Below are 23,099 nucleotides of genomic sequence, written 5' to 3'. Positions count from 1 at the left end.
CTTCAGATCTCACTTTTTAAACTACAAGTCCCAAGTCCCGATTAGTCTTCCTGTGCATAAAGTGAGCTTAAAAACAAAGTTCTATCGAGCTCTATGTACATTGGCATACCAAGGACTTTCAAAAGGGGAAGGACCTATACATTTATTTTAGTAGCCAGCCATCTTTTTGCCTACTTTTCCTGCCTTTGACATTATTTTAACTGAGCTAAAGGGGTGTTATGATCTCCTCCAGCCTCCCATTTTGACACGTTAATGTCTATATTGCGATAACAGTATGTTTGTAAAAGATTCTGTATTATTGTACCAAAGAAAACATAACTTCCTTGTAAAAGTCTGTACTTGTAGCACTATGCTGTGTGTGCAAGGTTCACAAAATAAACCAATTTCAATTCAGGTAGGCCTAGGAGCAGAACTTCATGTTGAAGTGGTTACCACAGCATGCCACGATGCCAGTTGTCTGGGGTTTGAAACCCGGTTTGGGGATGATTGTTCTTTGTGAATGTTGCTTCATGAATTTCATAATTTCTTCACTCATCCTCATTGTAGCAATTAGCCAAATGTGACAGAAAAGTGACATAAAATAACCTAATATCTAGCAATCAACCTAATTGGCCTACGAAATTCAGACACAAATTTATATTTTCATGTGCTTCACCTTGCAAGCATAATGGGGAACTCCAGATGAAAGCGACTCCACCAAATTTATTTGTATATTATACTGAAAATTTTACTTGCTTGCAATTTGAAACACTGCTCTTGAATCTTCCTCCTGAATGACCTGCAAGCAAGGCATTTCTTTCTACTCCTCATTTTCCCAATTCTTCCTTGTCCAATACAAAAATAAATTAATTGGCAGGAGCTGCCATTAATGGTTGCATTGCACAGCCCCTCACAGAATTCGGAGACCTTTTGAAAATGCACTTTCCCTCCCAAGCCACCAGCAAGTGGTAACAACTGTCCATATTCTCTTGAGATTGCAATCATTCCTCCTGGAGATCTTTCAAAACAGTAATTCCTGTCTTTATATATGGATTATGGGTATTATAATAGTGTAGGTCTGGAAACTTTTCTCCTGAGATATCAGATTTTAGTCAAAGTACAAGACTGTTGGCCCACCATGAGGAAATGGAAGGGGGGGGGGGGGCTACAAGTGTGTAGCATACATGGAAACCTACAACGACGACAGGGAGTTCATCATGCTGACCAATCATCACCCTGTTACTGGTTGGATTATTGCTAACCTCTGCTGGGGCATGTGTAGGTGGGGCCAGCAGTCGGTAGATAGACCTTGGCCTTCAAGGACTGTTGCACAATGGGTTATTATAAAAATAAGTTACAAACTTGGATTCAAGGTCTGAATTGAAGTAAAATAAACTTCATTGTATATTTTTCTCATCTCTCTTCTAGTTAAAAAGTTCTTCTCTTTGCAAAATTATAATGGAATGATTAAAAGCCCAACATTCAATTGGCGATCTTCTCTACTGTGTGTCTCTGTAAGCTACTTCTTTCCTTCATATCTGACAGACCATGAGAGAAAAATAGATGTTCTACTTTATAAAAGAGGCAGAGAACTGAGTTTGGGACAAATCAAGACTCACAAGGATAACAAGGTAGGAAATATGCATGGAGAAATTAGAAAGATACTACACACAAATGAAAATGAATTTTTTTTGTGAACGCAGGTACCATGTTCTTTAAAATATTATAGTTACTGATAATTATATATAGTTATAGATATTTAACCCATTAATGCCGATGGCAGGAAATCCTGCCAGAAATTTTCGGTCACCCCCCTTCCAAGAGAAATAGATTAATTGAACTGAAAATGCAACAACTGCCTTAATGTTTAAACCTCCAAACTTCTTCGTTGACCATGCTGATGCAATTTCGTGACTTAGTGCATTCTCAAGGAGTCAATTCTTTGTGCTTGCGAGCATAGGAAGGAAAATGGCTTGCAGCTCCTCAAGTAAAAGGTTAGTACAAATATGTTTTACTATATTTTTGTAAACTAATAGATGACTTCTGATCTTGAAATATCTATTTTTGATTGCAATATACGATTTGTAATTGTAGCATATAATATGCCAAAAAATATTAGTTCAAGTTGCTTTAGCAGGAAATCCTGCCACCAGGAATTTAGATGCTGTAAATCTGAAGTGACAAACAATCAGCGAACATCATACTTGTTTTCCTCTTATGTTTTTTGTACTGCACATATCTACAAATTTGTGCTTTATAGAATAATATTTAACATCTATCATGTAAAGGGATGTTTGGCTTCGGTCCAGTGACGGCGATTAGGGGTTTGGGGCGAGGGAGGACAGTTTCCCCCTCACTTTTTGCCACTTTTGTCCCCGCACTATGCTAAATCTTATCTACAAAGAGAAATATACTGTCTTTGCCCCCCCCCCCCAGTTTTGGCACCTTCCCCTTCATTTTGGAACCCAATTGCTGCCACTACTTCAGTCATTACCTATCTTTGCTTTCCTTTGTATTGCAATAGATATTCGTTTAGCACAAACGCAAATGTACAGTACAAATTCATTTCCCACAGTCCACAAAATTCTGAATTTTAATTGCTGATTTACAGTTTGCATCTTAGTCCTCAAAAACACAATGATTCAATAGTAATGTTAAACTTTTATTATTATAATACTACTATTATTTCATTATATTACATGAAAACAGTAATATGTACAAAGACAAGTTACACTTACTACTTGTTCTTAAAGGTTCTCTCTCAATGTCATTTATGACCTGCTGACTGAAGACTCAGATGAGGAGACAAATGACTCAGTGGCGTGCCTAAGGCAGGAGTGTTAGTGGGGCTCAGTATTCCTAAAAAAATGATTTCAAAAGCAGGAAATGATGGCAAAATGAGGGCTGACTGCTCAAAAATTTACACTATCCCCCCCTCCTTTTGAATATCCTTTGAACGCCACTGGAATGGCTGTAGTATTGCTCTTCTGCAACCAGTTTAAGACCCTGAAGCAGATACATATGTTGACTCGGATAAACAGAAGAACTACCGGAACACCTGCCAAGGAGAATTCTCCAAACAAAAGGAAATGTACTGCCCCAGAGATACGCGGGAGTTTCAAGAATCTTGGTAATGGAGATTTACAACCTGAGAAGCTCAAATGCGAAGAAGAAAGAAAATTGACATTGTCCAGTTTGAAAGGCATGAGAGGCACGTTGAAAGCAAAGTACGAAATTTTCATCCCTTGTTCTCTCCAACTGCTGTAGATTATGCGAGTACACTTGAACCATCTCTGGATACCTTCCAATTGATGTTATCAGCACATTTTGTTGATATGATTGTGGAACAAACTCAAAGTTATGCTATTCAGAAAAAATTACTTACTGAGCCAACAACAAAATAAAATAATCTAATCTTCATTAGAATATTTTTTTGTTTCTGAATATTGTAGGTTACCAAACCAACATATGCATTGGAATAATGCATTAGATATATGCAATGAAATGATATCTGGTGCCATGACACGGGATATATTTGATCACATAATGTGCCACCTACATTTTGCTTATAATATGAAAATGAACCAATGATTGTTACTAAAAAGTACTCATCAAGCAGTTTGGTAACAAGAAGTGTTACCAGGTCACCATTTTTGAGAAAAGAGATACAACATGCACTCTAATATGCTAACACTGGACATTGGATTGTGAAGAGCAATAAACCTAATTCAAGATGTAAGAAATGTTCAGGACGTACTACATGCAATTGTGGTAAATGTGTATCTACTCTCCATCCTGAGTACCTCAAGGCTTGAGATGCATAATGGAGCAGATTTTAACTGATGTTCAAGAGATTGATTGAAAATTCTGCTTCTTTTTTAACTATATACTAAAATATATATCTTTTTAGAAATTTATTTACAGTACATTTTTGGAACTATTGTATGTTTCTGTGTTTGGATATATTCAATATAAATAGGTTATGCTATAGATACCAATGTATTAAAAATTGTTGTTAAGTAACTAAATAAAAAACAAAATAATCACAAATAAAGTTAAAAAGTAGTTGAAATTGTTATCTTAAATGCCTGGTGGCAGGAAAATCTGCCAGTCTGTAATGAAGGCAAATAAAATGAGTATTAACAAAAATGTTTCTTTCACCTTATTCGGACCTCGACTATGACATTTCAAAAAAAGAATTTGAAAAAATACTTGAAATACTGTTTTGGCGTTAATGGGTTAAATCCAGTAAGATTAATTCAAAATGATATTTTTACAGCAGAATGAAATTCAGTGCAGAAAAGATTGAGGTGCTAATAACAATAAGAAACAGAAGAAGAAATGTACAAGGAATAAAGGTGGACACGGAAGAGTTGAGAGTAGTAGAGGTTACAAATATCTGAGAAGCATAATTGAGAGAAGTTGAAGAATAGATGAGGACTTAAACAGAAGAGAACAAATGGATGGTGGACCCTATCAAATCGTTCGAAGATTACTATGGAACAGGGATGTACCTATGAAATACAAGAAGATAATATAGAACACATACCATGTGCCATTAATTATGTATGGAGCAGAGATTTGGACAATGACAGAGAGAGACAAAAAAGAGATGCAGGTAGTGGAGAGAAACTTTTAAGGAGTATATTGGGGAAGGCTAGATGGAACAGAATAAGGAATGACGAAATCCAACAGACAGTGGGAGTGGTGAAGCTTCAGGACAGGATTGATCAAGCACAGATGAGATGGTTCAGACACATGAAGAGGATGGGTGCAGAAAGACTACCATCAAGAGCTTACAATGCATGAAGGATGATGATGATGCAAATTTGTGTCTAATTTTACTGTTTTCATTACTATTTTTTATAACAGTTGGGCTGAAAAGTTCGTAGGCTGACTCATAGATGGCGTTACTAGAATTAAATCCATGTGATTTTTACTTAGTACTAACCTTCAAAAGATACGTGTATAAATTTCACAGCTGCCGGATAATTAGTTCGTGAGATATAGCATTGTGAGTGAAGCAGCTTTTGTTATTGTGAAAAAATGGATAAAAAAGAATTTCGTGTGTTAATAAAGCATTGCTTTCTGGTGAAAAAAAATACTGTTGAAGCCAAGGCTTGGCTTGATAAACATTATTCGGACTCTGCACCAGGAAAATCAACCATTGAGAAGTGGTTTGCTAAATTTAAACGAGGCGAAATGAGCATCGAAGACGATGCACGCAGTGAATGCCTCAAAGAGGCTGTTACCGACGAAAACATCAAAAAAGTCCACAAAATAATTTTAAATGATCGTAAAGTGAAGTTGATCGAGATAGCTGAGACTTTAAAAATATCAAAGGAACGTGTTGGACATATCGTGCATGAATATTTGAACATGCGAAAGCTGTGTGCAAAATGGGTGCCGCGCGTGCTCACAATCGATCAAAAGCAACAATGTTTTGATGATTCGGAGCAATGTTTAGCGATATTCAACTGTAATAAAATTGCTTCCCCATCCACCATATTCTCCAGATCTGGCCCCCAGTGACTTTTTCCTGTTTGCAGACCTTGCAAGAATGCCCGCTGGAAAGAAATTTAGCACTGATGAAGAGGTAATTGCCGAAACTGAGGCCTATTTTGAGGCTAAAGAGAAATCGTACTATAAAATGGCATCGAAAAATTGTATGACCGCTATAATCGTTGTATCGCCCTCGAAGGCAACTATATTGAATAATAAAATCGAATTTTGTCCAAAAAATATTTTTTACTATGTTAGCCTACGTACTTTTCAGCCCAACTGTTACGCTATTTCCCCTCTTTCTCCAATTAAAGGTGAATGGTATTTCAGTTGTATTTTAAGTGGCAATAATATTTTTTGAAGTTCATAACATGAATAGCTCATGGAAAGATAAGTTGTACAATTTATATATATATGTATAAAAAAATGCAATATTTAGATTAAACACCATAGTTCTTAAATATCTGAGAGTAATTCTTATATCAATATCAACAAGTATGCAGAAAACATTCAGCATGTAAACCATCCTTTACAACTGGAATATGAAGAAGTGAATAAACTTCTCTTTTTAATAGAAAAAAAAAAGATATTGTTTGTGTTTATCAGTGGAAAGTTAGGGGAGAGTGGAGGTAGTGAGAACCCTTAGGAATAAAAATGTCCTGTGCATATTATTTATTTGAGAATAAACCAACTTCTACCAGGCTAGGTACAAGTAGAATATTTTTGGAACATTCCTAGCTAGTTCAAGCACAAGAAACATTGAACCATTCTGTTAAAAAATGAAATAATTCAAACTGGCCATGTGGATGCACTTGCCCCACCAGATAGGCAAATGAGACTTGCACAGTGTCAGAGCGTCACCTTTCCAACAGAGTAAGCTTATATTGGCTCTAAATTTACCATTATACCACCCCCCTACCCAGATAGCACATAAGCTTTTGGCAAGCTTGCGATATCTTCCTTTTAGCTTGTCAAAGCAAGCTTGACATGGCAAGCTTGACGTAAGCCTGATGCATGTGATAAGGATGCATTTTTTAAATAATGTGAATATTGAAGTTGCAACGAAGATCAAAAAATAAAATGTGGTGAATAAAAGTAAAAAACTCAAATGATAAATATTTTTTATCCCAGGCTATATAATCAGGAGCTAAGTACTGCAAAAAAAAAAAAAAATTAATGGAAAGTTCAGATCGGTTAGTTCGTATGAACTTTCAAGCCTGATCATTACCAGTGCATAGTTAGAGATCGGTTAGTTCATTGAACTCTCCAGCCTAATTATTGCCTATTTTTGTGGGAGCAGGAAACGGTTTATTATCCATTTTGCCTTGACTCATCTCACTCAACAGGTTGCTAGGTGCTGTGGCTTGCTGCCAGTTGATAGGTTCCTGGAGATGAGACCTTGCTCGAAAAGGTTTATTATCCAAAGAAAAAAATATTATTAGCATATAGTATGCCTTGGCAAGTTTGCTGCAACTTCCACTTCTGGTAACTAGATTGCTTAATGCAAGCTTGCATCCAGCTAATAGCTTGCCATGGCAAGCTTACTCCTAGCTACTTAGCTTGCCATGGTAAGCTTGCTTCATGCTTGCAGCAAGCTGTCTGTGCTATCTGGGTAAATTTTAACTTATACTTTGGATAAGCCTCTGCCTAGCATGATGAATGCTATTCCCTGTTGTATTGATTTCTGGAATTTTTTGGCAGGCAGGGTCAGCAATTTATCCCCATACCTACGATCTCTTCACCCATCCACCTGGAAAATGAATGTCAAACATAAAAGTACATTTTTCACACATCTAATTTCATTTAAGTCACAGTAATTTATGTTAATTATTCCAAGGTCATTGCAGGAACATGGTAAATTTATGATAACAATGTGAATGGGTGTTCTTTGAAGGGGCTCCTCTATTATGGAAAGAAATATACCATGTTGCCCCCTCCCCACCCCACTCTGAAAAAAATACTGGCCCTCCCTCTCCCTGGAAAAAATCCTCTGTACGTCTATGAACAACACTACTCCTAATCATGAGGTTTGCAACTATGCTGTAAACCCCAGAGCTGGGACAAACGTCTACAATTTTTAGCTGGCCACTGTTTCCTACCAATCTTCTTTTGGGTTAGGCACTGTGTGCGTGCAGCCAGGCAATTTGTTATCAAAATTCAAAAGGCTAACACACTACCTACTTGCATGATCCCACCCTGCATGCAGAAATAAAAGTTTCCATGTGCTGCCTGGTTGCACTTTTTGAAGTGTTGCAATCTAACAGACAGGATCTCTAATGCTGGTATCTAACTGAGTTGAACTTTCAAACTGTTTATGAATTTTGCCACATAACAATGCACATTTTACTAGAACTATTAAAGTGTAATCCCAGCTTACACAACTTACATGCATCCTCCGTGCTTCAACCAGCAAGATACAGAAATTTAACATTGAAACTTGGCAAATAATTTCCAGAAGACATAGATTCTAAATCACTTTAATCACAGGTTCTTATTATTTGAAACAGAACTGTCATAGAACCTTCATAAAAAAGTTGATTTTATCAGCAACCATTACAAAAGGATTTGCCTCAATCTTGTTCATTACCTGTGTATTTTTCAGGTATGCACTGCACCAGTGATGTGTCGTCGTCGTCTGCCAATACAGAATCATCAATTTATATGTCTCTTCAGTTTCACTAACTCTCATGTTCACAGTCGCCAGGCCCCATGGTAGAGTGGTTAGCACATTGCACTATGATGCTTGGTGGTCCCGGGTTTGAATCCTGGTGTGGCCATTGGGTGTTTGTGAGTGTCCATTCATCAATTTTCATCATATCATCACTCATTCCATCTTTGCAATTGGTCAAAGTGGCACAAAAGCAAAGTAAAATAAACTAAATCAATCAAATCAATCATGTTCGCAGTCCCCTATCCGATCCATTCCTTGAGCTTGTAACATGAAAGTTCGCCGGGTGCTTTTCTTTAGTTTAATTGCGGCTGGGCCTCATCATTATAATATTTACCTTAAGGCCGGGATCTAATTTATAAGCACCTCGGTAAACGTCACAAAATCTAACGGTGTGGAGGTTAATGTTGCGTTGTTCGCAACACCTCAAGTTACTATGAACTTCAGTATCCTTGTATTCGGGATTGTAAACAATTATAGAGGGGGGAGGTCAGCAAATGGTCGACAAAATACAAATTTGACCAAAGGAGTATTCGTAAGATCGAGTAATGTAATAACATAAATAGTACAACTATTCACTTCCAAAAAATGCGTTACGCACCGTAACCAAAAATAGCTTATGACACTCCAATATCACTATACTACTTTCGCTATTCTACAAATATCACTAACTACGATACCTGATGTATTCTTGCGTACATGCGTCTTAACCGTATGCAGAATTGGGAAGGTAACTAGCGTTAATTATATCAAGAAATAGGCAACTGTCCAATTTTAACAATTTTAATAACAATGTAACTTTTTTTTTGCCGTTGAACAATCAACAATAAATTTGAGGTTAATCCCTTCCTTGAAACAGCGTAAACCAGGTTAACTCAATAACTACATTATCCAATTCAATATTTGTTTTCAAGTAACATTCCCGCAAAATTTAAGTCAAGTACAAAGTTATGCCCTTTTTAAATACGCATAAAATCGCAACACCCACACAATTTGTGTAATAAGAATTTTCACCGCATTTATCAATTAAATGCCCCCCCCCCTTTTTTTTAACTCACAATGTTAATCAATTGTTCAACAAGACAATTTCATTAAGGACAACGCCTCGATTCATGTGCAAAGAAACTTACAATTTTATTCAACTCCCGTTTCTATCCAAGCTTAACCTTCTTGAATTACATTGTTTAATCAAATAACGTTTCCCACACATTTAATAACAATAACCACCAATTATGATTACTATAGATTCATAAAACTGTGGACAGTCACATTTGAAATAACGGCGCAAGGAATTTACAAAAATCTTTGGTACGAGGAAGAATGTTTCTCCCTAGATGCTCATTCCCAAACAGCGTAATTTATTGCCTTGTGGAGTTCTACAATAATTTAATCAAATCTTATTATCAAGAAAAAGGAAGTAGTGAGTGGGGGGGGGGGCTAAATGACGTTGACTAAGTCTTGTCGCGATTATCTCAAGTACGGATTTGCGACGTACATTACAAATGCCAAGCAAATGCTTTTCTTAGCAAAAGGAAATGTGAGGGCGTTGCCAAACATCAAACAGTAAGCAGTTTTGCACTCACGTGTTTCATATTATCATTTTTTTTTAACTTTTGTCCACACGTTTAAACTGGGTGACGTATATCACGGTATCGTAATGAACCATTACTTTTACGATGAGCGGTATTCGGATTAGCAATTTTGTGGGCTTTTACCAACTCGAGTAACGAAAGGTTTATTTTTGCAACATGACGCGGTTCGTAAGCAATTCACACAATCCGTAGTCAAATAAGAAAATCAGGTTTTTTCCATCGCACTCCTATTCACCACAAAAATACAACAAAATCCACTTTTGCCTACCTTGTTTTGATAGTGGCAACTTTCTCAGTCCTGGAAAAGGGACACGACTTCCTTCAATTAATGGCAGTCAAATCCACATTGATGAGTGCACGTCTCGGCTGGAATTCCGAAGTAGTACGTGTTTCTCGATATCCAATACAACTTCCAATAGTAGTTTGTCAAATGGCCTTTTTTCAAACTCACGCGTCCATTTCACCAACTAGGTACCATATTTACAAAGTAACACTTGCAAATTTTACAACAAAGTTTCTCGAATTAGACTTAACGAAGCTCGGCAATTTCATCGCGTATTACGATTTACAAGTCAGACAATCAAAGTTCAAACTTCGTTACCGACGACGACATTCTGCAGAGTAGAGTAGAAAGTTGTTGGTGGTACCAAACGCAATACACGACTGAGTTCTCTCCATGCACATGTCTGCACACTTTCACTTCCGTTGAACCAGGGGGCGTGATTTTACGATTGATGACTTGCAAATGACTAGTAGAGCCATCTGTCATAAATCGTATGAATTAAATAATAAGCGATTGTATATCGCGTATTTTGAGCGTAGCCAGTTTCCAACCATGAAGTTGGAAGTTGTAAGATTTATGTGAATTAACTTGCCATAAATCGTTACAAGCTAATTTTTTACATGTACTTCATTGCACTTGATATCCATCTTGTTTTATACGTAACAGTTAGAATTGTTCAAATGTGCCTCTTGCAATACCTACATAGAGAGATAAAATATGTGCACAATTTTACATATGCACATAACACTACGAAACAAAACACACAACATCTATCCATCTATGCATTACACTTACATTACAGCTAACACTTCATCTGAAAGGCTACGAAGATCAAAGATCTGGAATAATGAATCAACTGGACAGCAATTTAACACAGACAGTACTGGTCCCTCTACAGGCCAACTGATGGGACTGAGTGCATCAAGTGCATCATCTGGTAAAAAGTGGGGGAACCTTTTTGTATTTAAGTTTTGTCAATTTGACGAAATCTTAGCTTTCTAGGGCTAAACTAAAGACCTTCATCAATTCCAATAACTTTGGAAGAAGACAAGGTGTTCATACAGATAAAATGGTGGAAATAGAAATGGATGGAACATATTTTGAGGGGAGTTATGAACATATGATATAACATGAAGATATGGTGAATATCTGTTCATGGTGGGACATTGATGGAACGAGTAAAGAGGATGACAGTCTGTAGAAACAGATGAAGATGTTTTGTTGATGCCTTATGGTCCACAGGCAACAATAGGGATTCAGTCAAGTCCTACCCCACCCCACATTTTACTCGACTCCTACATGGGAGGCTAATAATGCTCCATCGAACAGAAGCCAGCATGAGGTTTATAGGGAGATATTTTATAGAGAAAGACATTACAAGTAATAAAAAGGTATAGGCGAAATATGATGTACATTTCTTAACATATCACAGTCCTTATAAAGATAACATCAAAAATAAATACTAACCTGCACAATCCTCAGTTTTCAAGGAAGCAAATAGCTGCTTTACACAAATCCTCTCCACCTACCAAGACATAAATTAGCCTTTTGCAGCGTTATTATCTGTGAGGAGATGGCCTAGCTATACATATAATAGTGAATTATCATAGAATAGAGGAAATGGAAAAGTAAGCAATGTAAATTCATTTATTGAAAAGAAATATTGAAGAAGCTTAATTCATAAATAAAACCAGAAACCTTATTATTGGCAAAGGCATTACGATACAAAAATATGTCTTTTATCTGAAAGGAAACATCAAAAGTGATGTCGGATGCAGATGATTTTGAAAAGGAAGAAGAGGAAGAAAGAGCTTAACACCTGTCATTCCATGGTGGCTGTGGGAATCAGCCCACTAACGTGTTCATGTCCTGGTCTAGTTTTAATACTTTTAGAATGTACTTTAAGTAATTTCTAACCATGTTTTAACGTTTTTGCCATGCCTCATATTTAATTAATCACCTCTGATTGAGATTGATCCTAAAAGTAAGTCTACCAGTGAAACAAAGGTACATGTGAGTTTTTATCAGTTCTTTATATCTCTATATTTGGTGTTACTTTATTTGATATATTTATGGTAGTTTTTGCTGATTTTTCTACTAATATAGGACAATCAATGGACTACAGAAACATTTTTTGACCACTTAAAATATGGAGAACAAGTGAACTTAAAGATTCAGTTAAGAGCATCGTCAAGCTTGAAGGATTCTCATATATTAATACATGAAATATCCATTGGATGTGAAGCTAAAAATAGATGTAAGTAAATATTACTTTGTGTCAATCTCAAATTGGTGATAATTTTCAATTTATATTAATCATTTATTAAATAGTCGAACAATTTTTAGTAGTTTTGCAAATACATCAATCTAACTACATTTTCTTACTGACAACATGTATGCTTGTATTTCACCATCATAATATGTGAAAATATATAAAGGAGGGCTATCCAGAAAGTAACTTACGTTTCGGTGGAGTGGGGCCGGGCTAACGCTGCCATCTTAGTGTTAGACCGTTCCCTCACTCAGTACGCATCCAGCTGTGGTAGGGTGTGGTTCGTGTTGCTTCTGCTGTGTTCACTGCATAGGCGTAGCTAGAACTTTATATTTGGGTGTGCACAAAGAAAAAAAAATGAGGTATTGTACCTTTTTAATAGTATATTTTGCAACACAATCATTTGGCTCTTTAACTGCACTAATGTTTGTAAAGGAATATAAATTCACTAAATGACAGTGTTGAAAATTTCTGAATATATGTAGTAGAAAAAAATCAAATTGCATAGAAATCAAAAAGGTAAAGGTAAAGTGTTCCCCTGTGCTTAGCACCACGCCATGAAGGCGTATAGGGGGTGTGGGGGTAACGCCCCACACTTTCTTGATCCTGTCGTGAGTGGGGGTGATGTGATCAGCATAGAAATCACACACACACAAAATGTTCATAAATGTTACAAACAAATACATCAAAACACACGTCATCTATAACAAGAGACGTCTGTCAAAAGGTACAATGTTCTTAAACTCATCAATAACTTCATTTACATCAATAGACGAAGCTTTTTCCTGATCCACAAATAGCAAGAGCAGGGCTTCCAATCTACCCTGCTTCTGAGTTGCTGTTAATTTAGTTTTAACTTGGGAAAGCCTGGAGAAAGCTTTCTCACACGTGAAGCTTGTGACAGGTATAGAAGAAAGTTGCTGCAGTACAGAGTAGAATGCAGTAAATATCTTCTTTCTCCAATGACATCAAAAAATCGAAAATCTATAGACACCCGTTTCATCAGCGATAATGCACACGTTTGTACCAAGTAATGACATTTTCAACTTCTTACAAATTGCCGCTTATTTTCTCTCTTATTGAAATATCTGTCTTTAATTCTCTTTGATAAAGCAGCCCATTATAGTGTGCTTAGGCACACCCAGCACACCCTGTAGCTACGCCTATGGTTCACTGTGAATGTTCAAAATGTGTGCTACAATCGAAAATCCTGCTAGTTGTGAAGCGCGGTCACTGATTAGATTTTTGTTGGTGAAAATCCACAAACCAATTGAAATTCATCGACAACTTTGTGAGGTGCACGGAAACGACATAATAAGTGAAGGCGGAGTGAGGCAGTTGTGCAATATGTTTAAAAATAGCCACACTAATGTGCACGATGTAGTGCGAAGTGGCAGACCAAGCATTGTGACTGTGACATTTTTTTTAATTGTGGATCGCATTTGAGTGATTGAACATATTACGCAACATAAAATGCACACAATTTCGTTTCAGCTTTGATCAGCTGTTACGCTACGTGTCTGTTTATTCGACGATGACGTAATTTGCTGTAAGTCTCTGTTAGAGGGCAGTGTGGTGCTCTCTTCATCAGCTTGGTTGTTCCGAGTGAACGAAACCAGACTTGTCCAACGACGTGCAAAAGAAGCAACCTTTTTATATAAGCTCTCTACAGTTTCGACTCGTCGATGGGGGGGATATTTTCTGGGACAAGTTTTTTGAACATTGAATTTTCACTTACCAGATCTACGTGATAAGAGAAGTAGTAGCATGAGATATGGCGAACTTGTACAACGGGGATTATTGTTACGAGCAAGTTGTGTGACTACGTGTTCGACTTACTGAAAAATGGAAGTTTACTACGAGGCATGTGCGATGTTGAGACAGATCATTTGCAAGGCAGAAATGGTCTTGGACGAACTGACAAGAACGACTACGTTGGATTGGTCACGCATTTTGGTGCATGGTGAAGCACAGTCTACGAGTCAAGCAAAGGTAACCATAATGGAAGAGGTTACTCGTCCCCATTGGATAGCAGCTGCAGTGGTCAAATTGGAAGGTGTAATTTGGCCAGGAACAACTACAATGCCGAGTCAAGCAAGGTAACCATAAGGGAACAGGTTATGAGGCATCCTAAGATGATTCCAGTATGGTAAAGAGAAGAATAGGAGAGTTTCCCCACTGCAGAACCGAGTCTTACCAAAAAGTGCTGTGAACAAGAATGAACGAAGTCGATGACGTGGGATTTGACATCTAGCCAAGAACATGAGGTTTGTAAAGTGAACTCTGATTGAAATTGTACTTATTGAGTGTGCCAGTTGTGTTAGTACTACCATTGGAATGATGCAAAGAAATAAGTTTCTTTGACAAATAAAATGAAACTAAGCAGCATGATGAAATTTGCGTCTGCCGTCTGAATGAGCCGATTCCCACTTTCATAGTACTCCTTATTGGACAGATTTGAATGTGTCAATATTGATAAGAGGTTGCAGGCAATGTGTTCGCATGTTCTTAAAGAAAATAAGCCATGAGTAATAAATTATTATAGTACAAAAATGAGGGAGCATCTAATGAGTCAGTTATTAATTAAAAGGATCTATAGAGTAAAGATTTATCAAGGTTCCAAAGCATTATGCTATTTGAATTGTCGTTGTTTTTTATGCACGTCATCTAAACATTTTGTGACTGCAATATGAATTTTGTACTTGTTTGAATTAATCACGGACGATCTATTACGCTGTGACGTCTGATGATAATAAATGAATAAAACTTTAAATTTATGTTATCTATTCACACCAAAAAATCAATTTGTTAGTGCGGGAATGAATTGAGTAGATAACCTTGAGGGATTGTAATATTGAAGACAAGTCAACGGGGCTTATGGGTGTTAGGAACGCATCTTTGGGAGAGAAAACGTAAATAAGTAAATTGAAGATTAAGTTTATTTTCTTAATTTGATCAGTACTATTTATTACAAGTTTCATGTTTGTCCTGCATGTACGTGTTAAGCTTGTGGATCCCATTTACGGGACTGAAGTGAGACGAACAACGTTTCAATAACTTCACACTCATTATTTTGTACGTTGGTCGGCGCGATATTAAATAATCGATTCCTCCCCCTTCTGGGTCATCTTCCATTAATTTAGTATATTTGCATTTTTTGCACCGATCACGTTACATGATTGATGAACTGGTGGCGAAAATCAATGCAAAGATTTGTGAAAACCACTGCTTCACTACTACGGAGCTCTCGCTTGAGTACCCAGAAATTTCACAAAGTTTGTTGTATGAGATTGTGATGCAAAAGCTAGGCTACTATAAGTTTTGTTCAAGATGTGTACCAAAATTCTTGTCAGAAGACCACAAAAAACAGCACATGGCAGCATCATTGAAATTTATCGAAGCCTACGAAAAAGATGGTGACTCACTTTTCGATCGTGTCATAACTGGGGACAAGATTTGGGTAAAACACGTGAATTGTGAGACAAGGAAACAGTCTATGGAGTGGAGACACACGAGTTCTCCCAAAAAACTAAGGAAATGTTTGCAAACGTTGTCAGCAAGAAAGATCATGGCAGGCAGGCGTGAATGAGAGTTTGAAGTTCCAGGCAGCAAAATTCTATGATGATGGAATTAATAAGGTGGTGCACCATTATGATAAGTGTTTCAATTTGTGTGGAGATTTGTTAAAAAATAGTGTAAGAGTTTGACTTTCAAATGTATATAATAAAAAATGTTTCCCTTCATTTGGGTTTTATTTATTCCAAAACATAAGTTACTTTCTGGATAACTCTCGTATGATGGAAATATATTTACAATAATACACACTTGTGTAATTCAAAGGTAATGATCCTTTGAATATAATGAATGTCTACAGTTTTTGTCATGATTTATGTGTACAATAGATTTTTAAAATCTTTTTAAATTACAGAAATGTGGTAAATATGTCATTTCATATAATAACTTTTATGCTGTGTTTTTTCACGGTCAAGTCATCCCTGAAGCGGCAGCAAGTATGCTCGTCATTGAAAGGGTGTCTGCTAGCATTTAGACCCACAGCTTTACACTGACCTTGGCAATAGACACATGAGTGTTTCAGTATTCAGATAGCTGTTTCCAGTTTGTATGTCTTTATGAAGTTTTTAAGGTGTTATCAAGTGTTTCAGATTGATTTGTTTTAGTTTACTTATTACTGTGCTCTTCTGCAGTCTGATAATGTCCTGATACATGTACAATTTATAATAACAAATTTTTATGTACAACTTTTACATCATTATGAATTATTGTAGGGAAGTTAGAAGGCATTTTGCAGCAGAAATCCCAGATGTATCTGTTCCACAGAGAGACAGTGTTCGAAACTTGTGAACACATTTAGGAAAACAGGGTCTATTCTTGATAAGAAGTGAAGGGTGAAATGGTATGTGCTTACTGAGGAGAAATTAAATGACATTGGAGCACAATTGGAACATACTCCTCAAAAATCCCTCTTGTGTCATTCAAAAGAAACATACATTTCCATGACATCTGTGTGGTGAGCTACCAAGTTTTTAAACCCGAAACATACATTAGAAGAATTGAAAGAAAATATCAGGAGAGAAATTGAAGCAATTTTGGGAGAGGATCTGGTAGGGGTTAGTGAAAATTGCCGTAAAAGGTGGATGCAAGAGGACAATATTTCCAACACCTTTTGTAACAAGGTGCATGCTCATTTTAATTGTAACCATGAATGTAATATTGCATGAGCTTAATAGCTAGCAGTTCCACTTACATAGATGTTGCAACCAGTTTGCCAGCTGATGCGCTCTCACTGCCCGCTACTCCATGAAAAGCACTGTAGTTCTTGTGTGTCATGTGTCAGGACTCTTTTTACATAATAATGGTAGAAATTTGATAAATAAAATTACATATCAATTTAAAAAATACTCACTTGTATAGTTTATGTTCCAGTGCATGAAAAATCTGTGATAATTAACAAGGAAGCATCCATTGAGTGTCATTCAAGAACAAATGCCTTGGGCTTACCTCTAACATTCTCTCATCATAATAGTGGTATAAGTAAGTAGTACATTTAGAAATATTATATGCATATGTCTGTGTCTCTGTGTGTGTGTGTGTGTGTTTATGGGACTTCAAATCTTTTTTAAATGAACATAAAAAAAACTCAAATATCTGCTATAGCAAAATGTACAGTTCTTGCTTCCAGTGCTACTAATGTGTGCTTCAAATTGAAGCTAATATGGGATACAGATAATGATTTTATAAGATATTTAGAACAGTTGTTCTCAAACTTTTCTTGACCATGGGCTCCCATTAAATCTATTTTGTTGTTGTTGCAGTTCACCAAGTTTATGCTTACTTAATGTTGCTCATCAAAGGTGTGTTACGTTACAATTAATAAAATGTATTACAAAACTTATATTTTATTGTAATCATGATAATACTGAACAATGATTTGTGGCACCCAACCTGTGGTCCTGTACTAAAAGAGATAAAATAATCACGCTTGGTGACAGCACTCTCCAGAATTTTTTCTCCCCACACCCGAAGTAGCTGTGCTGCAGCCGATTTAATATGTGAGTAGTCACCATATGAGTATGGGACGCCGTATTGAGGTGGCATTTAGGTGCATGGTGAGAATGCTATGTCATGCCCCATGATTGTGAAATGGTGCCAGATGTTCACAGAGGGAAGAACAAACATGAACCACAAACCACAATTGCCTTTCAGGCAGCTTGCAACTGTGAACACTATCAACCACGCGGAACATGCGAATGCATTCATTCTTGCTAACCTCAGTGTGAAAATTTAAGAGATTGCAAGTGAACTGAACATATTCTGCAGTCGTGCTCTCTTCTAATTTCACGATCAGCTGGGTTATTGTAAACTTTGTTCTTGCTGGGTGTCATGCTTGTTAACCGAAGAGCACAAAAATCAATGTTTTGAGGCTGCGCTGTCATTTCCTCAGCATTGTTCCAGGGATGATCCACAGTTTCTGAGCAAAATCACTACAGGAAATGAGTCCTGGGTGCACCAATACACTCCGAGACAAAATGGCATCGAAAAATGTAGACATAAGGGTTCGCCACCACCAAAAAAAGCCAAAACATGACCAATTGTTCTAAAGGTGATCCTGATGATCTTCGATTCTGAAGGTGTCATTTATAGTGAGTTTGTGCTACAAGGAACAACAATCAATGCCGCATCATACTGTAAGACATTAAAGAAGTTGAGAAAAGCCATTAAAGATCAAAGTGATAGGGTGGTTGTTCCTCGTGACAATACCCCTACACAGCTGGTGTCACCCAGGAATTATTGCAGAAATTTAAGTTGGTTGTGTGGTCTCACCCCTCCTATATCCCCAATTTAGCATGATGTGTCTACCATCTTTTCGGTCCTCTCAATCAAGACCTAGGGGTTGAGGGTTTCTCATCATATGAGGAAGTGCAGGAAGCTGTGTTAAAGAGGTTGAAAGTGGACAAAATTTTTTCACACAAGGAATCGAGAAACTCGTCACACGATATGAAGAGTGCTTGCAATACCTTGGTGACTATGTCAAAAAAAGGATATGTTCATTCATTCTTGTCCAATATTTGTATTCTTTTCAATGTGTTCTGTTTGTTTTATACAGGGTTATAAGTAACTTTTTTATGTACCCTCACATATTCGACAGACTGACTATTTTCACTTTTTTAAAAAATAATTCTTATTACAAAAGTATTAATTGCAAACTTAGAATTTTATTCCTATTCTAGCAAAAACTTGAAAAGGTACAGTACAGAGCATTGAATCCTAGAAAACAAGATAGAGGGAAAGTGTTCAATTAGTACTGTCTTTTGTTCAAAACTGAATGAAGAAAGTTGATGACTTAGCTAGCCAACATATGGTAATTAGAGAGATGGCATTAAGTGATTGTTGTAAACAGGAATGAGGCTGAAGATATTTAGTTAGCTGTATTTTTTTGTTTGTTTTAATGTTAACCATGAAATGATACTCCATAATATTATTTACAAAATTAAGCACAGAATAACATAATTTAGCTTCAATTTTCTGGAAGAAATAAATAATTGAATTTCCATTAATGACTTCCATTTCAGGCTAATTTCTACATAGCCAGATGTTTAACATATTTGTATTCAGTGTGGGCACAGGTGTTGTAACTCCACTTTTTGTGGAAATCGAGTTACATGTATAAATTAGAACTGAAGTATCAACATTTCAGTGCCAGAAGTAAGTATCTCCTAAGTTTCAAGTTCTTGCTCATAAAGGCACCACTATGTTGATGCTTCAACAGCTAAACATAGTACTAAGTTATCCAAATGTTCCTTTTTCTCAAAACTGTCTTGAATGGAGTTACGCCACTTGTGCTCTGAACACCTCATATAATTTCCAGTAGTAAATAATATTATCATTGAAACAAATCTAAATTTCTTTGGAATGTTTTGTTAAAAACTGATCTTTAATTTATATAATTAATGTTCTAGGCGCTGAAAAAAGTTATGAAGATATTGTTTTTCTATTTTGCATTATGAATTATAATTTTAGTGTTCAATATAGCATAAAATATTCGCAAGACTTTGAATTTTCTTTTCTTCCGTAGGCCCTTGATTAAAAGGGCATGGAAAAAGTCAAGATACAAAAGAGTATTTAGTATAGTACATCATACCGAAAAAGAAGAAACATTGTATAGTACAGAATGATGTAATATAATGTAATTAATGTAACACTGACCACTATCTTATCCCTAAAATTTCCTTGGTGATCCTGAAGTTAGTCTGATGGTTGAAAAGGAAATATGAAGTGTTAAAATAAAGGTATCAAAATGTATTAAGCAATAACAAAGAAAAACATATGTTGAATATCTACATTTTCATTCTGTTTTCAAATAAACAAATAGTTTGTATCATGAACATAGGATTTAAATAACATGAAGTGCATTACTCCAAAAATTACTATTTTTTTATTATTTTTTTTTATATATGCTCACAGACCTAGATGATCATACTGAATACATAGAACCAAATGTTGGCGTTGAATACCTCACATCAAATTTTCATCATTGGCAACAAGATTGGATACTAAACAATTTTTCAATAGCTGATATTCTTGATATTCCTTCAGGTAAGATTGTTTGTCTTAACCTATTAGAGTTGAGTTATTGTAACCACTTGTAGCTTCTCTTGAAATATTTTGAAAGGAATATATATATCTTACTCTCACATTAATTTAATGGAAATCAGAGAATCACCTTTATGAATATTCACTGAATGGTTACAAATTTGACAAATATTGGTATCTTAGTTTCAGACATCAGCTACTCGAATCCATGGGGAGAAAAAATATATGAAGAAGAAAAACTCCAGGGTTGTACAATGTTCACCAAAAATTTTGCACAATTACATTTTTTACTTGGCAATTCAATTTATACAAGAAGTTGGTGTGTTGCATGCAAAGCTATGTGCAATTTTCAGGGTTACTGCATGAAAATATAAATTTGAGAAATACATGAAAGGAATAATATAAATTATTATTATTATTATTAAAAATACAAATCATTAAGTGTTATAACACAAACAACAATATATTTTTAAAAAGTACTGGAGTTACTGTACATAAATCAATTAATTTTTTACTACTCCCTCTGTCCCATAATTATAGTCCGGTATGCTAAAATGGTAGTACAGGAATTACAGACGAAGAGACAGATGGAAAGCACATGGATGAGGAGAGGCACAGTAGATCAGTCTTCAAGATTGTGAAGAGGAACAACGTGACTTTATCGCAACGAGCAACAAATACCGCCCAGACGATTACCAAAAGGATGCGTTGGGTTGCAACATACCGGTGTGGCACTGTATGGCAACCGGTCTAGCAAGGCACGCTGCAAATCGTTAGTAGAGCACTCCTTCAGTGAATACGTGTGAGAAGAACAGCCATGAACACACAACCCAAGATAGGAAGCGACAGGGGTAGCAAGAACCTCACGGACAGTGAACGACAGGCAGTGTACGAGTTTCTGTTGGAAAACAGTACGGCTGGCGTAGTGAAGAAAGGTGCCATGACAAGTGCGGCTGAGAAATTTCATGTAAGTACGAGAACAGCACGTCGAATTTGGCAACAGGGGCGGCAATCGTTGAAAAATGGGGCCATTTGTGCTGCGGTTGCATCTCGGATGAAAGGCAAAGTCGAACCAAAGACGAAGGATCTCGCCCTACAACGACTACTGCACCTACTGCTGCGAAAGTGGCAGAATATTCATTCAATGGCAGTGGCGCTAAACGTTGCTAAGAGTACCATACACAGGCGTGTGAAGGCAGGAGAGACCAGAGTGCATACGAATGCGCTGAAGCCATTATTGACTGATAGCAACAAGACGGAACGTCTACAAATTTGCCTTGTCAATGCTGGATCCTACCACATTCGCTTGGCCAATTTGTAATCCTTGAGTAATAAAGTTGTATGACTCATTCCTGTGTTTCATTTTCTTCTTCTGTATACACCAATGTCACAGTTTGAATATCGGACAATTATTATGGGACAACCAACAAAGGTGTACCGGACAATAATTATGGGACAGAGGGAGTATATAATAAGTGCTGAGTCTATAGAAAGAAAAACAGGGAGGAGAATAGAAGAGATAGGGGGGAGAGAAGACAAAACAGAGGAAAAGAGATGCTATAGAAAAGGGAGAGGTGAGGAGAGGAGAGGAGGAAAGATAGGAGAAGTGAGAGGAACAGAGGGAAGACAATATAAGAAGAGAGTACAGGGGAGGAGAAGACAAGAAGATAGAATCGGAGAAGAAACAAGAAGAGTGAAATGGAGAGGAGAAGAACAATGTCAAGACAGGAGAGGTATTGCTGTATTGAGGTATTGCTTGCTGTATTTTCCCAGAATATAATGCCATATGTTAGTTGCGATTGGAACAGACTAAAATATAGGGTTTTTATTGTGTTCTTTCTTGTTATCTTTCATGATTCTTATGCCATATACTTATGATTTTGCTTAATTTTCCTGCTAGATAGTTATATGGGTGTCCCAATTGAGATTTTCTTGTATCCATATGCCCAGAAATTTTGTGGAATTTTCAAATTTAATGTTTTCATTTTCTGTATTTACAATTGATATGTTGTTGCTTCTATTTCTTGTGTGGTGGAATTTTATTAGTTCTTACTAAGACAGGATTGGCAATGTAATAGTTGTAGGTTAAAACCCTTATACTGGTAGATGCTTTACATAAGTTTTAATTAAATTCCATTTTGTTCATCGTCAATGCCATGTGAAATGGAATAATTATTTCTTTCATTAATGATAGAACATTAATGAATGACATCTATCTACACGGTGTCTGAGAAGTTCCCATACCCATAGATTGTCTAACATAGTACATATTACCCTTAGATATAAGACATATTTATTTACTACAATATATGTATTTATCTATTTACAATATAGCATAGTTGCGATCAAACAAAATCAACAAAGACTTATCATGATAATAACACTATAAAACATAAAAATTTAAATTATGCAGATTCGGCCCATGTCTGCATACTTAGACTTTCTAATAATATTAAACTTAAAGTCATGAATGCCCTACGACTTGTAATCAACGGGTTGAGTTACTTCACTACTAATTGTCCTGTAAGTATAAAGTGAATGTAAAGATGAAGAACATGATATACACGCAAGTGGGGGTACGGAGACTTCTCGAACATACTGTATTTCAAGGAACTAACAAGTGGAAAACAAGTAGGGTGGTGATTAGCAGGGGCAAAAGGGGCAGTTGCACCCTTGCCACGTATTGAAACC

The 23,099-nt window shown here is 36.4% G+C and overlaps 1 long non-coding RNA gene across 1 annotated transcript; it reads left to right on the top strand.

The window, feature by feature from the left end:
• The first annotated feature begins 1,489 nt into the window (after positions 1-1,489).
• Positions 1,490-17,347, top strand: LOC145979423 (uncharacterized). Its single transcript, XR_014440781.1, has 3 exons — positions 1,490-1,610; positions 12,131-12,281; positions 17,241-17,347. It is a non-coding gene; the product is annotated as an uncharacterized LOC145979423 (long non-coding RNA).
• Positions 17,348-23,099: the final 5,752 nt, after the last annotated feature.

The sequence above is a fragment of the Lepisma saccharinum genome, chromosome 26 (assembly GCF_977018435.1).
Source record: "Lepisma saccharinum chromosome 26, izLepSacc3.1, whole genome shotgun sequence".
NCBI classification, from domain to species: domain Eukaryota; kingdom Metazoa; phylum Arthropoda; class Insecta; order Zygentoma; family Lepismatidae; genus Lepisma; species Lepisma saccharinum.
The sequence above is the reverse complement of the archived record's forward strand: the minus strand, read 5'-3'. Positions and strand labels throughout refer to the sequence as shown.